Here is an 18,715-nt window from a genome sequence, read left to right on the forward strand (position 1 = left end):
CCCATAAAATTAAATTAATTAAATAATTAAATAATTAATAAATGCGGGAAGTGGGAGCCTTTATGACATTAAATGTTGATGATGATGACGTGGAAAAGTACTAGCTTAATTGGCTAAGAGTACTTTATTATGTGAGAGGACTTGGGTTCAAGTCTTATGTATGCCAATTATGTGTTATTTATTTGTTATTATATTTTTATAAATATGTGATCTTGTTATGGAATGATATAATCCTTGAATTATATTCGTTAGCAAGAAACATGAATTGGTTTGATGATTATGCATGGATCATTTTGGGTTTTCGCTTGAATTTGAAGGGTTAAGGGAAACCCTAGATGCATGGGCAGCCAAGGGTGGCTGAAAAATGGACCATAAAGAATCAATGAATGATAATAAACATTACCATTAAACCTTAAATTCGTTTTTTGTAATTATCTAGTTTTAAGGCACCTTTAAAAGGCCAATGTGAGGTAAGAAGAAAGGTTTTGGCAAGCAGTGACTGTACTCAGAAAACAGAGCACGCATTTTAAGAGTTGTGAGGTTGGAGTGGAGCTTTAAAGTTGAATTGGGAGAGAAAGCCAAAGGGAGATTATTGAGGATCAAGAAAGAATTCACAACAATTCCAAATTTAAGCTAAGGGAACCAGGTTATGGGAGTTTACGCGTTAGTTTTCATTTATGAGCATGAACTGTATAATGTTTGATATGAATTGCATGCATTTCCATTGTTCTGTTTGTGTTTTTCTGAGTTTTTGGAAATTTTCCAAAAATCGCCTGGCGGGCTGTTCATAGCCGCTAGGCAGCACATGTGATTTTCACCTGTTTTGGGTTCCTGAAGAGGAACCGCCTGGCGGTAAGCTCCCGACCGCCAAGCGACACAAAGCTATTTCACCAGTTTTTGGGTTTTGGATGAAGAGTCTGGCGGTGACAGTCGAACCGCTAAGCGGCGCGAGCAATTTGGCTCGAATTTGGTTAAAGTGTTCTAGGAGGATTCTGATCAGAAGAAAATCATGTCTTAATGATGGAGAATGGTTCAACATTATACTTTTCTTAAATTCGTGGGGTTTGGGGTTCAATTGAGTTGAACATGGTATGAGTGTGAGTTATGCTGAATGATTGGAGTTTGGATGAATTGGATACAATTGTTATTGGGTTGAAAATAATTAAAATTGATTATTGGTAGGTCATTATTATGTTCATGAGATGAGCGATGAGAATAGGCATAGAAGTGCTATGAGAAGCTGTTAGGAGGAGCTGTACAAAGAGGGAAATTCTGGAATTTTTCCAAAATAGAAGGCACCGCCTGGCGGCAAGGGTTGAGCCGCCAGGCGCCATCGCTGAGGGAGTAAATTGTGAGATTGTTTTGGTGTCGAGACAGTTATGGCAGTTGGAAATAATTGATAAGTAAATAAATACCTAGAGAGGAGTTTTGTGGAGATGTTATTTGGATGTTAAGTCTTGAAACGAAGTGAGAAGAGTTACTAAGTTGTGGTAAAGGAATGGAGTAATACTAACACATTAGTATTTATAATTCAACCAGGAACTAGTTAGACTAATGTATAAGGCAATAATTACGTGAAGTTGTTTTCATTGTGTTGGTTGATCGATATCTATGACATGTGATAAGTTTGAGTGGGGTGAATAAATTGTGGAAATTGGTTTGGAAATCAAGGTATTACATTAGGGCAATGTAGAATGCAGGAATAGGATTGTTTGGGTGCATGTTGGGAATACTGTCATATGACTCGAGACTGGTCTGGCATTGGATGCAAATAGAGTGCTAAAACTTAAGGCTAAGAATTTTAATTTTAATATGAGGTAAAGCTAATATTTTTGATCTAGTAATTGTAATGGATGTGAGACATTGTGGGCACTACGACAGAATTTGGATGTGACCATTGAACTTGGTTGAGTGACTAACTGAGTCTGGATGCAAATAAATAGTGCCTAACTTCAGACCAATACTGTATTGTGCAGATATTGGTATGGCGCCTAGCGGCAGAGTGCAACCCGCCAAGCGATAGCTTCTATTCCAGAAGCTCTGTATGACGCGAGGCGCCTGGCGGTGAAGGATGTCCTGCCAGGCGATAGTTGCAGAGGCAGTATGAAACGAGGCGCTTGGCGCCTAGCGGTACGCGTCCCTCGCCAGGCGATTTTGATGTTGTAGACTTGAGTTGTTAGATTCTACATGCGTGATCTACAAGGCTTTTGGTGATGCTTCAAAGGTGGGACTGTTGGTGTTCCTTCAGTTGAGCTCGGAACGTATCCCTTGAGTTGAGCTCGGGATAGGGGTTAAGCACGTGGCATTCCTCGAGTTGAGCTCAGAATGGCATCCCTCGAGTTGAGTTTAGGTTGGTGAGTGTTGCCGGTGTGAGTGTGCTTGTTGTGGCCAGTACGGATGGGCCCAGATAGATTGCCCTCCTTAGTAAATAGTTGACGAGTTTGGTAGTCTTAGGATGTTACGAACTGTGTTCGTATTTGGGAACTCCACCTGGCGTTACGGTGTATGATCCGTAGCAATGGTTCTCGCATGTGCTCTATCGGTTGTGGCCGATAGGTATGTCAGCAAGTCACCTTGGGGTAATCACTAAAAGAGGTAGAACACGAATGACCCGGTTGTGGCCAGGTGATATGGAATCAAAGGAGGGATTTCATTTGGTGTGTTTGCATGAAATATATAAGTGACTTATATATGTATATGAATATAATTTATGTTGATTCTGTTAAGCTCACCCTATCTGCTTGTGTTTGGCGATGATCGCGTGTGCGGTACACGTGAGCAGATGATGTTGATGCAGGTGGTGCTGGTGAGGCTTAGCCACGGAGCGGGGAAAAGCTTGGGAGTTTATATATTTTCATGTTTTATGATTTTGGCATAAGTTGTAAGCTTCTATGAGATATTTTTGGATTATTCCACTTTTGTAATTATGGATTTTGGTTTTATCATTGGAATCTATAAAAGTTTACATTTCCCGCATTTTGGGAAATGAGGTATTATTAAATGAAACTGTTTATTATTTCTTTATTTGTTATTAAAATCCATAATATCCTAACAGGATGTTACAAGCTCAAAATAAAAATGCATTACAATGTACATTATAATAAGAATTAAAAACCCCTAACACTTCTACTACACTCAAAACTTGGACCCAAACTTTCATATCTTCCTCTGGACGCCTCTTGATTCTACACCCTTTGATGAGTACATTGATCGATCTTTGTTGCACGAGTGTCTACTCGCTCCTCCGACTACAGGCCACTACCTAATAGTCCACACGCGGGATAAATTTCCACGGCCATAATTCGCGACTCCAAGTGGAGTTCCCCAAAACAAACCGTAGTCCGTAGTTGTTCCCAGACTACCAAACTCAATCGGTTAAACTGAAGAGGGCAATCTTCTGGAACCCCGCCATACGAGCCATGATCTCCACACTCCACTGGACTTCCAAAACCACCAGGCTACACCCTCGAGTGGCCACGTGTTACCCCAATACAAGTTACATTCGTAATTGGGCCCCCAACAAATCATCGCATCAATACCTCAATTCAAGCCGTGTAGAATTATCTTCGTAGTCCAATTCAGCACCCTAAACCGCCTGGCCCATCACACACGTCTCCTAGCGCTGTCTAGTTCCAGACCGCCTGGCGGACACCTCACGCTGTCAGGCGCCATGCGCTTTCCTAGATCCTTTGCTCGATCTTCTCTGCCTGGCGGAATCACCCTTTTCGCCAGTGCCACACATTGCAGGCTTTTTGTAGTTTTTCCTTATCGCTTAGCGGCACACCCCATGCCCTAGGCGTCACATTAGTAACGTCACTGCTACTGCCTTTCTGGAACTTTGGAGCAAGTTCCAAAAAACCCCAAGCACTCAACATACAATCCATAACATCAAATATGCTTATTCAGTCATAATCACATGACTAGATCACAATCCAACACAATTACATTCATCATGAATTCATTAAACCATCACTTCAGGTTTCACAATAATCCCTTACAGATTTTATTTTATCAATAAATCATGCCATATTGAATTTAACACCAAAACAGTTTCTACAACATTCTATTCATTCCAAATACATTATGTCCAGCCCACAATTTATCATCATTGTGCATTTGAAAGACTTCCAATCCAGAAACCATGTGTATCATATATCTCCAGCTACAGACATCCAAACTAATATCACACCGTTCACACTAAGAGCAACATGTTATGAAACCTCTGTCAAAAATTCAGCTAAATTGAACGGTTAACGAATCGAAAAATATAGTTTTACAAAAACTGCACAAACCAGAAAAATCATAGTCACCCAGCGACTTGATCTTATCGCCCAACGAAATAGGACCAGTGACCTAGCGCCTAATGACAGGAAACCACCGCCCGACGGTCACTGCTGCGCGAAAAATCTGAGAAATAGTGTAATTGCACCTTCTATTTCTTAGGTTTTCACGGATGGTTAATATATAATATACCCCACTACCATCCAATCTTAAAACTTAAATTGAATCCTTTATATAATATTATACTATCATTATATTATATATACAGATATATACGTGTATCAAACATTCCACACCTAATATAGCTTAAGATATAGATATATAATACATTATATACCTCCCTTAAAATGAACAAGGAAGAATCCAAAACTAACTAAACCCTTTCTCATTTTCGTGATCCCATTAGATACAAAGATGTCATAAATTCTAGGCTAAAACCCATTCACTCACGTGTACTGCAACCACACAACTATAAAAGAAAGGAATCTAAAAGTGATATAAAACAATGGAAGAGACAAAACGGCCTCACACCCATAAATGTGTTTCTTTTTTTTTTCAATAGTGGGCCCCTTGATCAAATAATCTACCATGGAATTAAACCAAGTTTGAAGCAAAAGCACTGCACTGAAAACTAACCAAAACGTAACCCATTTTCGAAACATTTGGTTATGCATTTGATTTGTAATCAACGCACCCCTGCAATACACACATACGTCCCCACCCAATGAATGCACTCTTCCTCGCTTAAATTTTGATAACAATTTTTGATGTGCAATGAGTGTGAATAACCAACCAAAGACCGACACTACATCACGCTCCTAACCAAGGTTATTAGGTTTTAATCAAAGAATAAAAAGTACAAAGGTTGTCAACCAAGTGATTCCATCCCACCCCTACGAAACTCTGATAAATAGGGTTTTAATCAAAACTACACCCGACATACACACACTCTAATGTTGCCCATCGATTGACGTGGAAAGACCCACTCCAAACCTTTATAATTGTATCACTTACTGCACCAAATCAACCCAACAATTGCTATACCAAGCCAACGTATAAAAAAATCATGCACGCATAAAAAAAAGAAACCCAAAACTATAATGCACGTCCATACATAGGTTCAAAAAGAACCCACCAGCCAACTTACAGGTTCACACACCTGAAAGTCACAAAATAATCAACGGAAGGAGAACAAAGACATTCAACATTTTGACGTGTTCATACATCTGAGCAAACAACAAGAACCAAACATCAAACTGCAAAAGAGAAAAAAAACAAGTTCAGTTTCTCCTAACCTGGAATTTCTACTACTATGATTTCTCTTAGCGTTCCTCTCTATTCCTAATTCGTCCCACCTTTGAACTCCAACCTTGAGACCATCTCCCAAACCCTCTAACACTCTCCCAACTCAACTTTTAGGGTCCTAAACTTCCTTGGTTGGCAGCCACACGAAAATTAAGTGAATTTTCCTCACTTTTCAGCTCTAAAAATTAATTAAATTAATTTTGCCCTTTAATTGGGTCCTTAAAGCCTAATTAAGTCCAATTAACCTCTTTGTGTCCACATTTGTGGAACCTCCCGAGGCATAAAAAAAATGAGATGATTTTACTCTAACCAAAGTTTAAACCTATGACCTTCCAATTATCAAGTGCATGCACAACCATTAAACCAATTCATGTTTCTTGGTATTTCCTACTTCTCTATGATTTTATATTCTTACTCTAGTCTCAAGCAAATAATAACACAATTAAATTAACAAACAATTAGCAAACTTAAGACTTGAAGCCAAGTCCTCTTAACACAATCAAGTACTCTCAACTATTTGAACTAATACTTTTCCATGTCATAAATGCCCGCATTAAATACCATAAAGGTTCCCCCTACCCGCATTTATTAAATAATTATTTATTTAATTATTTAAATTTCTCGGATCTTACAACTCTTATGTTTTATTCTTGCTTTAATGAACTGATTGTTGGTTGTCTCAAGGACTGGAAGATTTAATCAACTATCATCACTAAAGAAACTAAAGACTTATACTATCAATAATGTGGGGTGACATGCTCGAAACATTTCTTGCACAAATGATTCAAGCTTTTCATGTTAATTCAGTTCATTCTTGTTTATAAATATTAGGTTTTCTAGCTTTCCTAGTTTTAGGAATTGTGATTATGTATTGATAATTAGATGCAATATATGATTTCATTGTTAAATTAGCATTGCTTTATGTTTGTTTGCTTGCCCATTCTATCATATAACCCATTGCATCACAATTTTATACATTCTCTCCAAGAGTAAAAAGTTGTCAAAACCTGATACATTGTTCTACACCAGTTTATTGTCAAATTTTGTTTTGTGATTTTGTTGTTTTAGAGTAGTTTCATGATTCTAAAAACATTTCATGCATTATTATAATCATTTAAACATATTCCAAGCATCATAATTGCATAGTTCCATTTCATTGAGACATTTTAATAAACACCTTTTAACATATGCATTTTGTCACTTGGGCATTTTGTCAAAACTCTATGTTATTTACTGTATTCATTGTTTTAGATCATTCCATTGCATTAGTTTCATGCATTGATATCTTCATAGTTTCCCCCAAAATCATGCATTTTAATCTTGGTCAATGCTTTGCTAGTGTGTCTAAATGAATTATATGTCTTCAGATTGATACATTGGTTGACCTTTACACTACATTAGGGGGAAACTTATATGTTTGCTAAATCTCTATGCAATAAGGGGGTTTATCAAGGACCTAAGCACTTAAAGAATGATTATGCGATAAATCTAATGATGAATTTGAACTCAAATTATATAAATATGATTATTAAATGATTGATAATTGTGAGTGAGAGCTTGAACTCAAAATATACAGACATGATTTTTTTTATGATTAATTTGATTTATTTTGGCATGATTAGTTATGGTTCATGAAAATCTAAAATTTGGAGAAGTTGCTTAATTCAATTGCAACTTCATTTGAATAACTATGCGTAAACTTTGAGATGTTATGATGAAGTTTTAAAGATAAAAAAAAAGACTCACCCTTACTTCTTTTTTTCAAAAGAAGAAAATGGGGAGCTGAATTGTAACTATGAGAATAGTCCACTATAACTTTTCTTGTAACCCTTAATTTTGTTAAATTTGTAGTTGATAAAATTTAGCTTATTTTGTAATGTGTTTTAAAGTAAGACTATCTTTATTTTTGTTGCAAAAGTATAAGTAAACTTCTTTGACATAAATATATACGTATATTTAACATTTTAACCACATTAATATGATGTATGTTTAAATTGCAAAAATGTAAAGCAAAGGACCTTGCATTTATTCCGTTAGAGAAAGTTGTGAGCTTAAGCATGATCGATTAAATGAAATTATAACTGTAACGCCCCATTTAATTTAATACATAAAATTAAAGGAAATGTCACACAGAGATAATCAACTATGCAGTCTTGGGGTTCATAACGTCACCCCTACAAAACCAGGCACACCACGATGCCAACAAAAGCAGGATAACCGTTTACTTAAGAGTTTACAGTCCAAAGACAACGAGTACAGGAGCCATAGCCCTAAAGAAAACATGAAAGAAAGAAGCATGAGGTCTAGCCCAGATGGCTAAGCTGCTGGATCATCGTTCCCTTGCTGACCACGAGAACCTCGCCCATCTGCTCCCATCAACCAAGTTGATGATCATCGCAAGAAAGAACAGCCACATACATCACAACCATGCAACAAAACGGGTAAGCTAGAGCCAATCAACATATTCAACATGCAATCAAATATATTTTCATCATCTCATCCACATAGCAACCAAACATGTTATGACTCTTCATTCAATACACTACGACTCGACTCGACTCATCCGGATACGTATAACTCGGTCGGATTCAGCGGATGCTTGCACTTGTGTGGATACCTCTGCTCGAACCTGAGCTGCTCGATCCCTGAGCTATGTAATACAAGTGTTATGATGAATCAAAATCTCTCCCACCACAAGGTTAGCCCTTAATGAGTTTCAGGCCTCCTGCTACTCCCACCACAAGAGTCAGTCCGCTCTAAGTGAGACTAACTGGCTCCTCGAAGCGTCAGGATGCAACCTTACCTTGAATCCTTACCTAGTTATACAGATGGGGCACCACCATGGACACCCACTAGCAGGGGCCGTGGAATTACGTCCCGACCACTGAAGCGCGACCCCGGAGGTCTCACCTAGAGGCCCCAAGGAATTACACGCTGACACGGACCAACATTCATAATTCAGCAATAAGAGAATATTAAATTATATTTTTCAATCCCATATCAACCCTCGAAGTTTAATCCTCATATCAATCACATCCCAAATCCATACCTCTGATCATCACCACCCCAATGAGTCTAGGGTCTCATCTCATGTCAATACCACGTTCTTTTAATTTCAAACCACACATTCATTCCACATGCTAAGTCTCATACCAACCCATTCATCCATAATTCATGAATCATGCCAAAAATATACTTCATACTCCATTATATACATGTCCATCATCATACAATCATACTCAAACAAGATAAATTCCTCGGGAACCATCAAACATCCAAAACCACGGCACTGTCTCGCCCAGCACCTCGCTCAGGCTGAGGGGTCTCGCTCAAGCGAGACGTGCTCGCTCAGGCGAGCCTCCCCCTCGCCTAGGCGAGAGCACAAAAACAAGTGTGTGGGCAACGCGGGATCTCGCTTAAGCGAGATCCCTCTCGCCTGGGCGAGTTGCCTGCTCGCTCAAAAGTTGAGCGAGCCGCCTGGGCGACTTTTCGCGCAGAAGCTCTAGGTGAGCTCCCTGTTTCATCTCGCTTAGGCGAGACTGACTCGCCTGGACGAGTTTAACAGGTCTCGCCACTGTTTTTCACTGCACAGCCATGTTTTCCGGCCAAACAACACATGCAATACACTCTTACACATCAGAACGAAATATCACACCATAAAATCAGCAACCAACTCACACACGGTTCAGAATAATGACTCGAAACTAAAACCCTAACTTCCCGTACCTGGAAAGCGGCTTAACAGAACTTCGACGCGGGACCTTGGAGCACGACAGTTCGAGAGACGGGCTGGAAAACTGGCGGAACGACGGAACAGTAGCAGAACAACGTTATTATGGAATCTTAAGTGAAGGAATACAAAAAAAAAAATAGTTCTTACGTGGAAAAGGCATGAGATTGGGGATCACTTACAAGGAGCAGAAAACAAAAACGGAGTTTGAGCGGACTTGTTCGAGATGAAGAAAGGAACCCTAGCAGAGCTCTTTTGGTGAGAGGGTTGACGGCTGGTTTCTGAAAGAGTGAGTGTGAGATGGGATTAGGGCAACATAGCAGGGTTTATATACGTTGGGCCAGCCTTTAGGCCCACTTACAAGGGCAGCCCACCAACTCTAGAGCAGAAAAGAAATGAGGCCTTACATTCTCCCCAACAAGAAAATTTTCGTCCTCGAAAATTCATCGATGAGATAGGAAGGAGCTATGTTCTTCCTTATCTCCTCTGGGAACCACTACTCAAACACGACATATACAACGACTCTCACACCTATAGTCATTGGAAACTTTGCCTCTGTGCTAAGCGACATACGTCCAACTATGTAGATTAAATTAGTCACTACTCTCGAAGCGCTCCAAATCCTCCAACCTAAAAATCCGAATGCTCCTCCATGCATGCCCCACTAACTTGTATCTAACACACTGACTCACTTTCTATATGTTCTCCGCTACCTCTTGTAGGTTTTTATCAACTTCTCAGATGACCTTAAGTCTCCAACCAAGGCACGCTCGTTATCACTTCACATCACCTTGTTCACTCCTTTATGCATCACTCCACTGACTTGATCACTCTTGAGTGTTGGCCTACTGCCACACCATCAACACTTCTGACCACTTTTATGTATATTGAGACTCCTACATCTTCTTCTCATTTAAACCTTCAACTGCTTTCTTCACCATATCGCATCGGCATCCTATCTTCATCTTTAATCCCCCCCTAACTTATAGGCAACATTCCACAAAACCTCAGAATCATAACTTCCATTGACTTCAAATTTCTAGTCTGGTTTGTACCACTCAACCCCACGGTACACCTCAAACTAAGATATTCCGATTTGGCTTTTCTCAACCTTGTTGAGAGGTTCATTAGTGCTAGCAAGATGACGAGACTAATGAAACCCCCTCACACATTCTCTTCCCAACCCAAACACTTATGGTTCTCAACCAACTCTCACTCTTACTTCGTCAAATCAAGGATCTTCAATTCCCTTCCCTGGCTAAACATCTACTCTCACTTCCTCACTTCCAAGTTGGCACCCTAACTTGAAATCATAACTCAAACCATCCCCTACTTCTCTTGCACAACTTTCTTTGAGCAACTTCATAATTCCAACTTTAACTGGTAACTGAACATCCTTAACTGATACTCATAAGAACGACACATTTGTTGTTCACAAGTAAGATAGTTCTTTCCACACACCTTTTACCCCTCATAAGTATCACTTGCCATCATCCCGCTGCGCTACTCTGATCACCACAAAAAGCCACTCATTTATTTACTCAAAATGATGCCCCTTTCATGTCTATCGTGACAAGGAATCAACCATCGCCGAGAAACCTTCTTCCAAAACTTCTATGCAACTTGTAAAATCCTTTGGACTCACCTCTTTATAGTCTTAGCGTCTCATTTTCGCAACATTGCATCCACCCTTCCTAACTATGCGTCCTGTTAGGCACTTCATCCTTTGTCAATACCCTTTCTTGCACATTTTAAAGACTCTGTTCGCACTTGGATACTCGCCGTTAAACCTTGACGACACAGCTAACATGTTTGAGATTGCCTTACCCTCATCATGTTTTCCACTCTATACAACCATAGGTCCGAAAAGCCAGTTCTTCCTTATTTAACGTTTTCCCTTGAACAATCTATTCCACCACTACCTTTCCTCTGATGTTCACCAAATTTGCTGCCATCCTTGTGGTCATACTTAGTATAAGCCACTACTTCTCCGACATCTCCTCCACCTCCGTATTTATTTCAGACTCGCTGTAGAAACCATTCCATTTGGGACTATTGTCTCAAGTTTCCTCTTCAGGCACCAATGCAAAGGAAACTTTATCACACCAAGGTCAAAACTCTGGTACTTGTCCCACAGCACGTCTATAACTCCCTTTACCACTGAGATCCTCTTCGTCTACCATCCACTTTCCCTCGTCAGACGTCTTTGATTCACGTGAAGCTTTGTCCCCACTATTTAGCTTGGTCCATACCTCACACGCCACCATTGAATCATCTCTTTTTAATCCAAGAACACCACCTCGTGGGTTGTCCAGCTCATCAGGATGAGATTGAGAAAACAACTGATTCACCCTTGAGACTACGTCCCAACATCGCATAATTCAGATCGGATTTAAATTTAAATACTTTGATTATCCTGAAAACACCATACCTTTGAGCGGGTCTCCACTTGGTCGCAATTTTGGCAAAACCATCGTCTCAACTTGAGTCCTTTCTTAAGGACAACCATCACTCCTCTACCATACCGACGACATCAAGGAGTACACGATCCCAAGAAAATCGGCCCTTAGTCCAAGCATCTCTTCGTAAGGCACATCTCTTGTATGAGATTTATTCGTGCTAACCACTTTAGCATCAACCATCGTAGACACCATGCCAACCACTCAGAACTTCCCTCTTCATTTCCCCCATCATTGTGTTATGACACCAGTTGGGTTGTCCTTCCATACGAGAATAATCCTTTAAAGGCTTGCCCTTTCTTCTAGTACGTGAAACCTTTCACTTTATACCCAGGGTCAGATGTCCTACTCATGGGAACTACTTTCCCCTTGAAGCATCCCACTCACAAATTTGGAAATACCCCTCATTACCTGCTGACTATTAATCCTGGTATGAATCCCTTATGCCACTTCCTCCCTATCCATCAATCGTTCCTTCCCCTACTTAGGAACGTCATCTTTCCTGACTGACCAGTAACCCTTATCCATCTCAGCCTCTCACTAGAGGTTTGCCATCTTTTGCACTTCTCAGTCTCCTCCTCTCTTACCTTTCTTGTCGCTAAGCAATTCCTCCACTTTTAGCAACCTCAGATTTGCCAATTGTTCCTCTTACACCACTCCAAGAAGCACTAGATGTGACCATATGACTATATTCAATGACACTCCATCTAACACCGTATGCATTTTCATAATTCGGAACCCCACCATCGTCGGGGTGTAGAATCAGCTTGATTTCCTCAAACGACGTGGCACTTGCATGCACTGATACTCCTTAGTGTTATTACCCTTTTGATTCACTCTCTTTAGAAAACTTGTAGTATCTTTATTTTGGGAACTCTAGCATATTCTCCAGCTTATTAGTCCAAGACATTAAATCTCAATTCCCTTATCTCCGTAAACACTAGACACAAAGCACAGAGGCGCAGCAAGACAAACTAGATCATACCCAGCAACAATCTATCACTTACAGACAACGAACCCCTTTTTGTCTGTCGCCCCTAATTCCCGAACCATCAGAATTAAGAAAGGAAAACAACCTTTAATCTAGTCATGAGTGTGCACCCTCATTACTCTATCAAGGCGTTTTCTGTTCCTAAACTTTTGGTTTCACTGACAAACTCGACTAGACATGACTACTTACGCCCGCAAAGCACGACAAACCCACAACCTCAGGTCATCCTAAGGACGAACTGCTCTGATACCATAAATGTAACGCCCCATTTAATTTAATACATAAAATTAAAGGAAACGTCACACAGAGATAATCAACTATGCAGTCCTGGGGTTCATAACGTCACCCCTACAAAACCAGGCACACCACGATGCCAACAAAAGCAGGATAACTGTTTACTTAAGAGTTTACAGTCCAAAGACAACGAGTACAGGAGCCATAGCCCTAAAGAAAACATGAAAGAAAGAAGCATGAGGTCTAGCCCAGATGGCTAAGCTGCTGGATCATCGTTCCCTTGCTGACCACGAGAACCTCGCCCATCTGCTCCCATCAACCAAGTTGATGATCATCGCAAGAAAGAACAGCCACATACATCACAACCATGCAACAAAACGGGTAAGCTAGAGCCAATCAACATATTCAACATGCAATCAAATATATTTTCATCATCTCATCCACATAGCAACCAAACATGTTATGACTCTTCATTCAATACACTACGACTCGACTCGACTCATCCGGATACGTATAACTCGGTCGGATTCAGCGGATGCTTGCACTTGTGTGGATACCTCTGCTCGAACCTGAGCTGCTCGATCCCTGAGCTATGTAATACAAGTGTTATGATGAATCAAAATCTCTCCCACCACAAGGTTAGCCCTTAATGAGTTTCAGGCCTCCTGCTACTCCCACCACAAGAGTCAGTCCGCTCTAAGTGAGACTAACTGGCTCCTCGAAGCGTCAGGATGCAACCTTACCTTGAATCCTTACCTAGTTATACAGATGGGGCACCACCATGGACACCCACTAGCAGGGGCCGTGGAATTACGTCCCGACCACTGAAGCGCGACCCCGGAGGTCTCACCTAGAGGCCCCAAGGAATTACACGCTGACACGGACCAACATTCATAATTCAGCAATAAGAGAATATTAAATTATATTTTTCAATCCCATATCAACCCTCGAAGTTTAATCCTCATATCAATCACATCCCAAATCCATACCTCTGATCATCACCACCCCAATGAGTCTAGGGTCTCATCTCATGTCAATACCACGTTCTTTTAATTTCAAACCACACATTCATTCCACATGCTAAGTCTCATACCAACCCATTCATCCACAATTCATGAATCATGCCAAAAATATACTTCATACTCCATTATATACATGTCCATCATCATACAATCATACTCAAACAAGATAAATTCCTCGGGAACCATCAAACATCCAAAACCACGGCACTGTCTCGCCCAGCACCTCGCTCAGGCTGAGGGGTCTCGCTCAAGCGAGACGTGCTCGCTCAGGCGAGCCTCCCCCTCGCCTAGGCGAGAGCACAAAAACAAGTGTGTGGGCAACGCGGGATCTCGCTTAAGCGAGATCCCTCTCGCCTGGGCGAGTTGCCTGCTCGCTCAAAAGTTGAGCGAGCCGCCTGGGCGACTTTTCGCGCAGAAGCTCTAGGTGAGCTCCCTGTTTCATCTCGCTTAGGCGAGACTGACTCGCCTGGACGAGTTTAACAGGTCTCGCCACTGTTTTTCACTGCACAGCCATGTTTTCCGGCCAAACAACACATGCAATACACTCTTACACATCAGAACGAAATATCACACCATAAAATCAGCAACCAACTCACACACGGTTCAGAATAATGACTCGAAACTAAAACCCTAACTTCCCGTACCTGGAAAGCGGCTTAACAGAACTTCGACGCGGGACCTTGGAGCACGACAGTTCGAGAGACGGGCTGGAAAACTGGCGGAACGACGGAACAGTAGCAGAACAACGTTATTATGGAATCTTAAGTGAAGGAATACAAAAAAAAAATAGTTCTTACGTGGAAAAGGCATGAGATTGGGGATCACTTACAAGGAGCAGAAAACAAAAACGGAGTTTGAGCGGACTTGTTCGAGATGAAGAAAGGAACCCTAGCAGAGCTCTTTTGGTGAGAGGGTTGACGGCTGGTTTCTGAAAGAGTGAGTGTGAGATGGGATTAGGGCAACATAGCAGGGTTTATATACGTTGGGCCAGCCTTTAGGCCCACTTACAAGGGCAGCCCACCAACTCTAGAGCAGAAAAGAAATGAGGCCTTACATTCTCCCCAACAAGAAAATTTTCGTCCTCGAAAATTCATCGATGAGATAGGAAGGAGCTATGTTCTTCCTTATCTCCTCTGGGAACCACTACTCAAACACGACATATACAACGACTCTCACACCTATAGTCATTGGAAACTTTGCCTCTGTGCTAAGCGACATACGTCCAACTATGTAGATTAAATTAGTCACTACTCTCGAAGCGCTCCAAATCCTCCAACCTAAAAATCCGAATGCTCCTCCATGCATGCCCCACTAACTTGTATCTAACACACTGACTCACTTTCTATATGTTCTCCGCTACCTCTTGTAGGTTTTTATCAACTTCTCAGATGACCTTAAGTCTCCAACCAAGGCACGCTCGTTATCACTTCACATCACCTTGTTCACTCCTTTATGCATCACTCCACTGACTTGATCACTCTTGAGTGTTGGCCTACTGCCACACCATCAACACTTCTGACCACTTTTATGTATATTGAGACTCCTACATCTTCTTCTCATTTAAACCTTCAACTGCTTTCTTCACCATATCGCATCGGCATCCTATCTTCATCTTTAATCCCCCCCTAACTTATAGGCAACATTCCACAAAACCTCAGAATCATAACTTCCATTGACTTCAAATTTCTAGTCTGGTTTGTACCACTCAACCCCACGGTACACCTCAAACTAAGATATTCCGATTTGGCTTTTCTCAACCTTGTTGAGAGGTTCATTAGTGCTAGCAAGATGACGAGACTAATGAAACCCCCTCACACATTCTCTTCCCAACCCAAACACTTATGGTTCTCAACCAACTCTCACTCTTACTTCGTCAAATCAAGGATCTTCAATTCCCTTCCCTGGCTAAACATCTACTCTCACTTCCTCACTTCCAAGTTGGCACCCTAACTTGAAATCATAACTCAAACCATCCCCTACTTCTCTTGCACAACTTTCTTTGAGCAACTTCATAATTCCAACTTTAACTGGTAACTGAACATCCTTAACTGATACTCATAAGAACGACACATTTGTTGTTCACAAGTAAGATAGTTCTTTCCACACACCTTTTACCCCTCATAAGTATCACTTGCCATCATCCCGCTGCGCTACTCTGATCACCACAAAAAGCCACTCATTTATTTACTCAAAATGATGCCCCTTTCATGTCTATCGTGACAAGGAATCAACCATCGCCGAGAAACCTTCTTCCAAAACTTCTATGCAACTTGTAAAATCCTTTGGACTCACCTCTTTATAGTCTTAGCGTCTCATTTTCGCAACATTGCATCCACCCTTCCTAACTATGCGTCCTGTTAGGCACTTCATCCTTTGTCAATACCCTTTCTTGCACATTTTAAAGACTCTGTTCGCACTTGGATACTCGCCGTTAAACCTTGACGACACAGCTAACATGTTTGAGATTGCCTTACCCTCATCATGTTTTCCACTCTATACAACCATAGGTCCGAAAAGCCAGTTCTTCCTTATTTAACGTTTTCCCTTGAACAATCTATTCCACCACTACCTTTCCTCTGATGTTCACCAAATTTGCTGCCATCCTTGTGGTCATACTTAGTATAAGCCACTACTTCTCCGACATCTCCTCCACCTCCGTATTTATTTCAGACTCGCTGTAGAAACCATTCCATTTGGGACTATTGTCTCAAGTTTCCTCTTCAGGCACCAATGCAAAGGAAACTTTATCACACCAAGGTCAAAACTCTGGTACTTGTCCCACAGCACGTCTATAACTCCCTTTACCACTGAGATCCTCTTCGTCTACCATCCACTTTCCCTCGTCAGACGTCTTTGATTCACGTGAAGCTTTGTCCCCACTATTTAGCTTGGTCCATACCTCACACGCCACCATTGAATCATCTCTTTTTAATCCAAGAACACCACCTCGTGGGTTGTCCAGCTCATCAGGATGAGATTGAGAAAACAACTGATTCACCCTTGAGACTACGTCCCAACATCGCATAATTCAGATCGGATTTAAATTTAAATACTTTGATTATCCTGAAAACACCATACCTTTGAGCGGGTCTCCACTTGGTCGCAATTTTGGCAAAACCATCGTCTCAACTTGAGTCCTTTCTTAAGGACAACCATCACTCCTCTACCATACCGACGACATCAAGGAGTACACGATCCCAAGAAAATCGGCCCTTAGTCCAAGCATCTCTTCGTAAGGCACATCTCTTGTATGAGATTTATTCGTGCTAACCACTTTAGCATCAACCATCGTAGACACCATGCCAACCACTCAGAACTTCCCTCTTCATTTCCCCCATCATTGTGTTATGACACCAGTTGGGTTGTCCTTCCATACGAGAATAATCCTTTAAAGGCTTGCCCTTTCTTCTAGTACGTGAAACCTTTCACTTTATACCCAGGGTCAGATGTCCTACTCATGGGAACTACTTTCCCCTTGAAGCATCCCACTCACAAATTTGGAAATACCCCTCATTACCTGCTGACTATTAATCCTGGTATGAATCCCTTATGCCACTTCCTCCCTATCCATCAATCGTTCCTTCCCCTACTTAGGAACGTCATCTTTCCTGACTGACCAGTAACCCTTATCCATCTCAGCCTCTCACTAGAGGTTTGCCATCTTTTGCACTTCTCAGTCTCCTCCTCTCTTACCTTTCTTGTCGCTAAGCAATTCCTCCACTTTTAGCAACCTCAGATTTGCCAATTGTTCCTCTTACACCACTCCAAGAAGCACTAGATGTGACCATATGACTATATTCAATGACACTCCATCTAACACCGTATGCATTTTCATAATTCGGAACCCCACCATCGTCGGGGTGTAGAATCAGCTTGATTTCCTCAAACGACGTGGCACTTGCATGCACTGATACTCCTTAGTGTTATTACCCTTTTGATTCACTCTCTTTAGAAAACTTGTAGTATCTTTATTTTGGGAACTCTAGCATATTCTCCAGCTTATTAGTCCAAGACATTAAATCTCAATTCCCTTATCTCCGTAAACACTAGACACAAAGCACAGAGGCGCAGCAAGACAAACTAGATCATACCCAGCAACAATCTATCACTTACAGACAACGAACCCCTTTTTGTCTGTCGCCCCTAATTCCCGAACCATCAGAATTAAGAAAGGAAAACAACCTTTAATCTAGTCATGAGTGTGCACCCTCATTACTCTATCAAGGCGTTTTCTGTTCCTAAACTTTTGGTTTCACTGACAAACTCGACTAGACATGACTACTTACGCCCGCAAAGCACGACAAACCCACAACCTCAGGTCATCCTAAGGACGAACTGCTCTGATACCATAAATGTAACGCCCCATTTAATTTAATACATAAAATTAAAGGAAACGTCACACAGAGATAATCAACTATGCAGTCCTGGGGTTCATAACGTCACCCCTACAAAACCAGGCACACCACGATGCCAACAAAAGCAGGATAACTGTTTACTTAAGAGTTTACAGTCCAAAGACAACGAGTACAGGAGCCATAGCCCTAAAGAAAACATGAAAGAAAGAAGCATGAGGTCTAGCCCAGATGGCTAAGCTGCTGGATCATCGTTCCCTTGCTGACCACGAGAACCTCGCCCATCTGCTCCCATCAACCAAGTTGATGATCATCGCAAGAAAGAACAGCCACATACATCA

This window comes from Vigna unguiculata, chromosome 6 (assembly GCF_037176805.1).
Source record: "Vigna unguiculata cultivar grain cowpea cultivar isolate G323 ecotype 2 chromosome 6, ASM3717680v1, whole genome shotgun sequence".
Classification (NCBI taxonomy): Eukaryota; Viridiplantae; Streptophyta; class Magnoliopsida; order Fabales; family Fabaceae; genus Vigna; species Vigna unguiculata.